The 8,605-nt window shown below is 38.9% G+C and overlaps 1 non-coding gene across 1 annotated transcript; it reads left to right on the top strand.

Moving 5' to 3' along the window:
- The first annotated feature begins 980 nt into the window (after positions 1 to 980).
- Positions 981 to 1,128, top strand: LOC127192499 (small nucleolar RNA SNORA48). Its single transcript, XR_007830981.1, has one exon. It is a non-coding gene; the product is annotated as a small nucleolar RNA SNORA48 (small nucleolar RNA).
- Positions 1,129 to 8,605: the final 7,477 nt, after the last annotated feature.

Genomic DNA, 8,605 nt, shown 5'->3' with positions numbered 1-8,605 from the left:
ATGTTCATATTTTACCATTGTTTATATTTGTACAATTTAAACATTCTTAATATTTTCAGTATGATAATCCCTTTAAATAAATTAGGTATAGACATATTTTTTAAAAGGAGTACTATTAAATTAGAAGAATTTCTTTACAATTTATCATATGTAAATTGGGCTTAAGTCCCAGTAATCTAGAATACTAAACATAGAAAACAAAGCAAAGCAGAACATTTGAAAAACCTCAGAAAGCTGTATTAGGTTTTATTTTCTTTTGCTGTGTTTTACATCTGTTACTATAATTGAAATGGTCATGATTAAAGCAAATTACCACCTTATTTCTTATCCACGACCCCTCTTCCTATCTGTTTTCTTAACAAGGAATTGCTGTAACTCCTATTCTGTCACCATGGTGGCTCACTAAAATATAAAACTTTGTGTTTTCATGTATCACTTAAAAATAAATTTTCAAAAAAATTCAGTTTTAGCCTGATGTTTATTGAGGCCTCATCTACTCCTTATCAGCACCTATGTGAATTAGTAGTCTCACCATATCTTTTTAATTAAGTGATTTGGGATGTTTTACTGTAGCACTCCACTTTCTGTTATCTGGACAAAAATTAACCAGATCAATACCAGAGTTAAATGACATTATATTAGTTGATGTTCTCTAGAGTAACAGAGTTTATAGGATGAATTCATCTGTATTTTACAAAAAGACTTCTTAGAATGACTTACCGGCTGTAGTCCAGCTAATCCAAGGATGGCTGTTTGTATCAAAGAAACGTCCGATAATCCAATAGTTTTCAGTCCATAAGGCTAGACAGCTCAGATGGACTCTACTGCACACCAGAATCCTGAAGAAGTAGGCTTTAATGCCAGTCAAGGAATGGACTTGCTAATGAGGGTGATAGATAGGATCTTCCCACCTCAAAGATCCAGATCTTCCCACTTTAACTGATTTAATTAAGAAAACCATCCCATTCCCACCCCCACCCCACCCTGGCAATGGGTAAAGAGACACTTTGTTAGTGATGCTGTTCTCATATCAGTCAGGGGCAAAGCAGATGGCAGCTCTTTGTTCATCTTAGCTTGATTGATATCTGGTTTTGTTAGCCAAAGCTGTTGGATGCCTAGGACACATAAAAATCAAACCCAATCCAGGCAGCTCAGTGGACTGCCATGCCACTGATAGATCTGTCCTCCTCAACTGAGGTTCTGTCTTTCGAAGTGCTTCTAGTTTGTGTTAAGTTTTTGGAAATGCACCAGGACATTTTGCAAAGTCACACAGCTATTCAAACTCAGGGGTCAAGTTTAGTCAATCTTAACCCAGAGTCTGTTTCAGACCGCATTCAAAGGAAATGCTAAGAAAGCCAATAATAGCAGTTGAAATATAAAATGTACAGAATTTCTTGTAAAATACTTAAGATTAAATTTGACTGTAAGGAGTAAGAGTCCAAAAGCAATAAAGAATTACTCTCCAGTTTCTGATTTAGATTAAAAATTATGGTACTTTAAAGCTATTAAGATAGCCAAGATGTAGAGTTGCTGCTGTTTAAACACTTATGTTGTTTACTTCTTCTACATGATTTTGGGTAAGGTTAGTCACTTCCTCTAGCCTGAAACGTCAATTGCAGCCTGCTCTAAACCCAGAGCCAGCTTTCCCCTCTGTGATCTGGAGTGTCATTTAACATGACTCTTGCTTGCTCAACTGTAACAGAAATGATGGTGATCACTTTCTCCCAAAGTCGTGTGTTAATTGAGAAGAAATAGAAACAGTACAAAGATAGTGCAAACTGATGACCCCTGTGGGACCTCCATGCTGACATAATGTACAACGTAGTAGCTATCAGTTTCCCAGGCTGCAGACACTGTGAGATTCCCAAGGCATTAATTCATCCATTTCTTTCAGCCTTGTGTATTAGGAATTCTTCTACTTTAGAGTGCCTGATTTTAATTTGTTTTATATATACAGATCTCTCCAATAGGTATCAAAGTCCTACAAACTAAGCAATAGGAACATTTTAATTAATCATGTACTAAGAATTCAAATGAAAAATGAGAAGCTAGAAATGCATTTAGATATGCCCAAAAGTATCCGTTTTGCTGCTTGGAGCACCAACCAGGCTGAGAGCTTATTCCCACTGGTTCTGCCTACCCCAGATCTGAGCCCTTGCTCAGATATCTTCTTTTAGCTCGATTTCTGTTTTTGAGACTTTAGGGTTCTTGAGGACAGAGGTCACTTGGTGTTTCCTATGAGAGGTGGAGCCCCAGCAGTGAGAACAGTACATCCTTTGTGAATAAGTTCACAGACGTCTGTGACTCTCCACCTTATTCCTGTGCAGTGGAAGACTGAGTAGATGGCAAAAGTGAAGATAGAAGGAGGTAAAGAATATGTCCTGAGTCAAAGACAACTACTAAAGCTTCCTGATGTGTTCCAGCCTGATACCTCTGCCTAACTTACAGGATCTCTCTGACCATACAGAATGCTTCTGTACACAAAGGGTGAAAGAAATACAGGATAATGACCTTCCTCTTGAAGCCTCTTTTTCTCTCCCAACTAGAGGACCATGGAAGAAAGCAGCTAAGTGCTATATTTTGATAGCATGGTGACAGTGAAGAGCCATACCTAGCTTTCTCTAGATCTCAGGACTATATAATTGGTTTAGACCTAAAAATCATGTCCTGTTCATTAAAAAGCTGTATCACAATGTAGCCATTAATGAAATGACAGATATTTGCTCTTCTTATTACAAAAGTGGAAATTTACTATTTCTCCCAGATCCAATGCCTCAGTCTCATCTCTGGTTCTGCAGCAGCATACCTGTGATAATTTTCCCCACCCCATCTCCTATGGATCACATAGATCTTCCCTTTCTTTTTTAAAAAAGTACATTTATTTTATTATACATGTATAAAACAAACTACATTGAGCAGGGAGAACCATGTGACAATCATGAATTCTGTAAATGTTACATTCATAGTGGTTTGGCTATTTGTATTTGTCAAGCTTGAAGTAAACGTCTTTCCTGTCTTGTTGGATCTAAATTTCTGAACGAATTTCAATATCTATCTTATCTTAAAGGAAGCCCAAAATGAAGCTCTAATGTTCTAGAGGATGTTGGGTATCTGTTCGGGTACTAAACTGTCTCAGTCAATTTGTTCATTTTGGAAGCTGCTAACCTGCACTGCTGGTTCACTTAGGAATTTAAGTTTTATTCCTTCTCACATCTTTGAGGGGAGTTGAAGGCCAGATAGTTTAGTTTTACAATCAAGTTTAGTTGACCTTTCCTTTCTAAACTTTCTCCTCTCACATGTTGCTTTGTGCTTGACACCCCAGCAGGCAACCCCTACTAATCCAAGGGCTACTTGTCACAGGGTAACAAATAGGCTGAAGAGGAAAAAACTCTCCTACTGCCCTTGAAGTCCAACACCTGCCTGTAATGTCTTCTCCAGTTCTGTAGCAGGAAACCTCCTGTGATCTCCCATCTCTAACCCCAAACCCAAAGGAACATAAAGATCTTCTCCCCCAACCTTCCTTTCTTCAACAGAGCCCATTATGTCAATATCTGATACCAGCAGGCATTCACTAGAAACACACCAACTAAGCAGAAGAGGGAAACACGTAAGCTAACTGAAGACTCTCACAAGTCTTCTGCCCCTTCAAATTCAGCCCCCAGACTCTTCTCTATCTCTTCAACAGAAGACCTGCTACAGTCATTCTTCCCCCATGTGCCCACATATCCTGTTGATCCCACAGACCTGCTTTCCTTCCTAATCTCCTTCTCCTCACTTGTTGCTTTATACTAGCCACCAACTCCTGTAGACACTTTTGCTAACTTACAGGCCATGCCCACCAGAAAACCATGTAGGCTGCTGCAGGCCTTCTTCTTCTTCTTCTTCTTCTTCTTCTTCTTCTTCTTCTTCTTCTTCTTCTTCTTCTTCTTCTTCTTCTTCTTCTCTCTCTCTCTCTCTCTCTCTCTCTCTCTCTCTCTCTCTCTCTCTCTCTCTCTCTCTGCACTCAGATTCAATTCCCCAGCTCTGCAAAAAAAAGCCTTTGGCAGACTACCCTGCCCCTCACTCCCTACTCCTGTGAATATCATGGATCTACCCCTTCTAACTCCTCTCATCTTGTTTCTTTGTTCAAGAACACAAACCTAGGAGGCACCACCTGAAAATCCAACCATTGCTCCTCCCAGGGTAACAAGTAGGCTGAAGGTGGACCAACACTTCTCATATTTCTTTTGAGATCCAAACCCCCAGATTCATACCTAGATCTATAGCAGGAAGACTCCATTTTCTCTCTGACCCCATACCCAAGAGATCACAAAGACATTCTCCTCAAACTTTTCCTACCTCCCACTCACCCCAGTATCCCAGCCTCTAATACCAGAGGACATTCCCTGTGAACACATCATCTGAGCATTCCAGGAAAACAGACAACACTCAATGATCACACTCTCCAAAACTTCAGAGATGATACAGAAACCAAGTAGCAAAACACCCACCAAACAAAGACAAATTCAGAAATCAGCACATATCTATAATCATTCCAAATCCAAATGTTTATATGCCAGTGTAAAAACCACAATCAGTAGCAGCTATTGCAATATGATCCCAGTAGAACATAGCTAACCTATTACAGCAGGACCTGCATATCACAACATAAGTGAAGTACAAGAAAAAGTCTTTAAAACCAACTGTATGAAGATGATAGACTTCCTAAAGGAAGAAATAAAATCCCTCAACAACATTAAGGAAAAGACAAAAAAAAAAAACAAAAAAACAAAAACAACAACAACAACAACAAAAAAAAAAAACAAAAAAAGAAAAAAAGAAAATAAACAAATCCTTTAAAGAAATTCAAGACATCACAAAGTGTTGAATGAAATGAATAAAGCTGCATAAGAGAAAACAGAAATTAGGGAACTGGAAATAAAAAATTAGAATTTAGAACAGGAACTAACAGAATACAAGATATGGTAGAGATAATCTCAGATGTTAAAGGCATGATAGAAAAAAATGGATACATCAATCAGAGAAGATTTTTTTTTAAACTAATTTTTTAAATTAATTTATCCTTGTTACATCTCAATATTTATCCCATCCCTTGTATCCTCCCATTCTTCCCTCCCCACCCACATTTTCCCATTATTCCCTTCCCCGATGACTGTTCCTGAGGGGGATTACCTCCCCCTGTATATTCTCATAGGGTATCAGATCTCTTCTTGGCTACCTGCTGTCCTTCCTCTGAGTGCCACCAGGTCTCCCCCTCCAGGGGACATGGTCAAATGTGAGGCACCAGAGTACGTGAGAAAGTCGTATCACACTCTCCACTCAACTGTGGAGAATATTCTGACCATTGGCTAGATCTGGGAAGGGGTTTAAAGTTTACCTCCTGGATTGTCCTTGGCTGGTGCCTTAGTTTGAGCGGGACCCCTGGGCCCAAATCTGCCTATCATATTGTTCTACTTGTAGATTTCTAGGACCCTCTGGATCCTTTTATTTTGCTATTCTCCCATGCGTCTCTCATTTAGAGCCCCAATAGGATCCCCGCCCCTCTGTCCCAGTTTCCTGGTAGAGTGAAGGCTTTCGTGGGACATGCCCCTTGGGCTGGTATGCAGATATAAGTGAGTATATACCATTTGATTCTTTCTGCTTCTGGGTTAACTCACTCATTATGATCATTTCTAGCTCAATCCATTTATCCACAAATTTCGGGAATTCCTTGTTTTTAATAGCTGAGTAGTATTCCATAGTGTATATGTACCACAGTTTCTTTATCCACTCTTCTACTGAGGGACACTTAGGCTGTTTCCATGTTCTGGCTATTATGAATAAGGCTGCTATGAACATGGTTGAGCAAAATTTCTTGTTGTGTGCTGGAGCATCTTCTGGGTATATTCCAAGGAGTGGAATAGCTGGGTCTTGAGGAAGCCCTATTCCCATTTTTCTGAGATAGTACCAGATAGATTTCCAAAGTGGCTGTACTAGTCTGCATTCCCACCAGCAATGAAGGAGTGTTCCTCTCTCCCCACATCCTCGCCAGCATGTGATGTCACTTGAATTTTTGATCTTAGCCATTCTGATGGGTGTAAGATGGAATCTCAGAGTTATTTTGATTTGCATTTCCCTGATGACTAAGGAGGTTGAACATGTCTTTAAGTGCTTCTCGGCCATTTGATATTCCTCTGTTGAGAATTCTCTGTTTAGTTCCAAGCCTCATTTCTCAATTGGGTTATTTGGTTTGGTGGTGTTTAATTTCTTGAGTTCTTCATATATTTTGGATATTAGACCTTTGTCAGATGTAGGGTTGGTGAAGATTTTTTCCCAGTCTGTATGCTGTCGCTTTGTTCTCTTGACAGTGTCTCTTGCCTTACAGAAGCTTCTCAGCCTCATGAGGTCCCATTTATTAATGGTTGACATTAAGGCCTGGGCCGTTGGTGTTCTGTTCAGGAAGTTGTCTCCTGTGCCAATATGTTCCAGGCTCTTTCCCACTTTTCCCTCTAAGTGGCTTAGTGTCTCTGGTTTTATGTTGAGGTCTTTAATCCACTTGGATTTGAGTTTTGTGCAAGGTGACAAATATGGGTCCAGTTTCATTTTTTTACACATAGACCTCCAGTTAGACCAGCACCATTTGTTGAAGATGCTATCCTTTTTCCATTGAATGGATTTGGCTTCTTTGTCAAAAATCAAGTAACCATATGTGTGTGGATTCATATCTGGGTCTTTGATTCGATTCCACTGATCAACCAGCCTGTTGCTGTGCCAGTACCATGCTGTTTTAATTACTATTGCTTTATAGTATAGTTTGAGATCAGGTATGGAGATTCCTCCGGAGCACCTTTTATTGTACAAGATTGTTTTAGCTATTCTGGGTTTTTTGTTTTTCCATATGAAGTTCAGAATTGAACTTTCAATGTCTTTAAAAAATTGTGTAGGTATTTTGATAGGGATTGCATTGAATCTGTAGATTGCTTTTGGTAGGATGGCCGTTTTTACTATGTTAATTCTCCCGATCCATGAGCAAGGAAGATCATGCCATCTTCTCAGGTCATCTTCAATCTCATTCTTCAGAGTTTTGAAATTTTTTTCATACAAGTCCTTCACTTGCTTAGTTAGGGTAACTCCTAGATATTTTATATTGCTTGTGGCTAATGTGAAGGGTGTGGTTTTCCTAATTTCTTCCTCTGCAAGCTTGTCATTTGTGTATAGGAAGGCTACAGACTTTTTTGAGTTAATTTTGTATCCAGCCAATTTGCTGAAGGTGTTTATCAGCTTTAGGAGTTCTCTGGTGGAGTTTTGAGGGTCACTTATGTACACTATCATATCATCTGCAAATAGGGATAACTTGACTTCCTCCTTTCCCATTTGGATACCCTTGATCTCCTTTTGTTGTCTTATTGCTCTGGCTAGAACTTCAAGTACTATATTGAAGAGATATGGAGAGAGTGGGCAGCCTTGCCTTGTTCCCAATTTTAGAGGAATTTCCTTGAGTATCTCACCATTTACTTTGATTCTGGCTATTGGCTTGCTGTATATAGCCTTTATTATGTTGAGGAAAGTGCCTTGTATCCCCGATCTCTCTAAAACTTTAAACATGAATGGGTGTGGAATTTTATCAAATGCTTTCTCTGCATCCAAGGAGATGATCATGTGGTTTTTTATTTTCAGTTTGTTTATATGGTGGATTACATTGATGGATTTCCGTATATTAAACCATCCCTGCATACCTGGAATGAAGCCTACTTGGTCATGATGAATGATATCTTTGATGTGTTCCTGTATTCGTTTTGCAAGTATTTTATTTAGTATTTTTGCATCTATGTTGATAAGAGAAATTGGTCTGAAATTCTCTTTCTTTGTTGAGTCTTTGTGAGGTTTAGGTATCAATGAGACTATGGCCTCATAGAATGAATTTGGTAATTTTCCATCCATTTCTATCGTTTGGAGTAGCTTGAAGAGTATCGGTATTAGCTCGCCCTTGAAGGTCTGGTAGAATTCTGCACTGAAACCATCTGGCCCTGGGCTGTTTTTGGTTGGGAGACCATCGATGATTGCTTCTATTTCTGTAGGGAAATGGGACTGTTTAGCTTGTTTATCTGTTCTTCATTCAACTTTGGCAAGTGAAATTGATCAAGAAAATTGTCCATTTCCCTTAGATTTTCAAATTTTGTGGCATATATGCCTTCAAAGTAGGATCTTATGATTCTTTGAATTTCTTCCGTGTCTGTTGTTATGTCTCCCTTTTCATTTCTGATTTTGTTCATTTCAATACTGTCTCTCTGCCTTTTAGTTAGTTTGGCTAATGGTCTGTCTATCTTGTTGATTTTCTCAAAGAACCAGCTTTTGGTTTTGTTGATTCTTTGGACTGTTTTCTTAGTTTCTAATTTGTTAATTTCAGCCCTGAGTTTGATCATTTCCAGGCGTCTACTCCTCTTGGGTGTTTCTGCTTCTTTTTCTTCTAGGGCTTCCAGTTGTGTTGTTAAGATGCTTATGTGTGATGTTTCCAATTTCTTTTTAAAGGCACTTAGTGCTATGAATTTTCCTCTTAGCACTGCTTTCAATGTATCCCACAAATTTGGGTATGTTGTTTCTTCATTTTCATTGAATTTCAGAAACT

The sequence above is a fragment of the Acomys russatus genome, chromosome 7 (assembly GCF_903995435.1).
Source record: "Acomys russatus chromosome 7, mAcoRus1.1, whole genome shotgun sequence".
NCBI lineage: Eukaryota > Metazoa > Chordata > Mammalia > Rodentia > Muridae > Acomys > Acomys russatus.
This window is presented reverse-complemented; position numbering and strand designations above follow the sequence as displayed.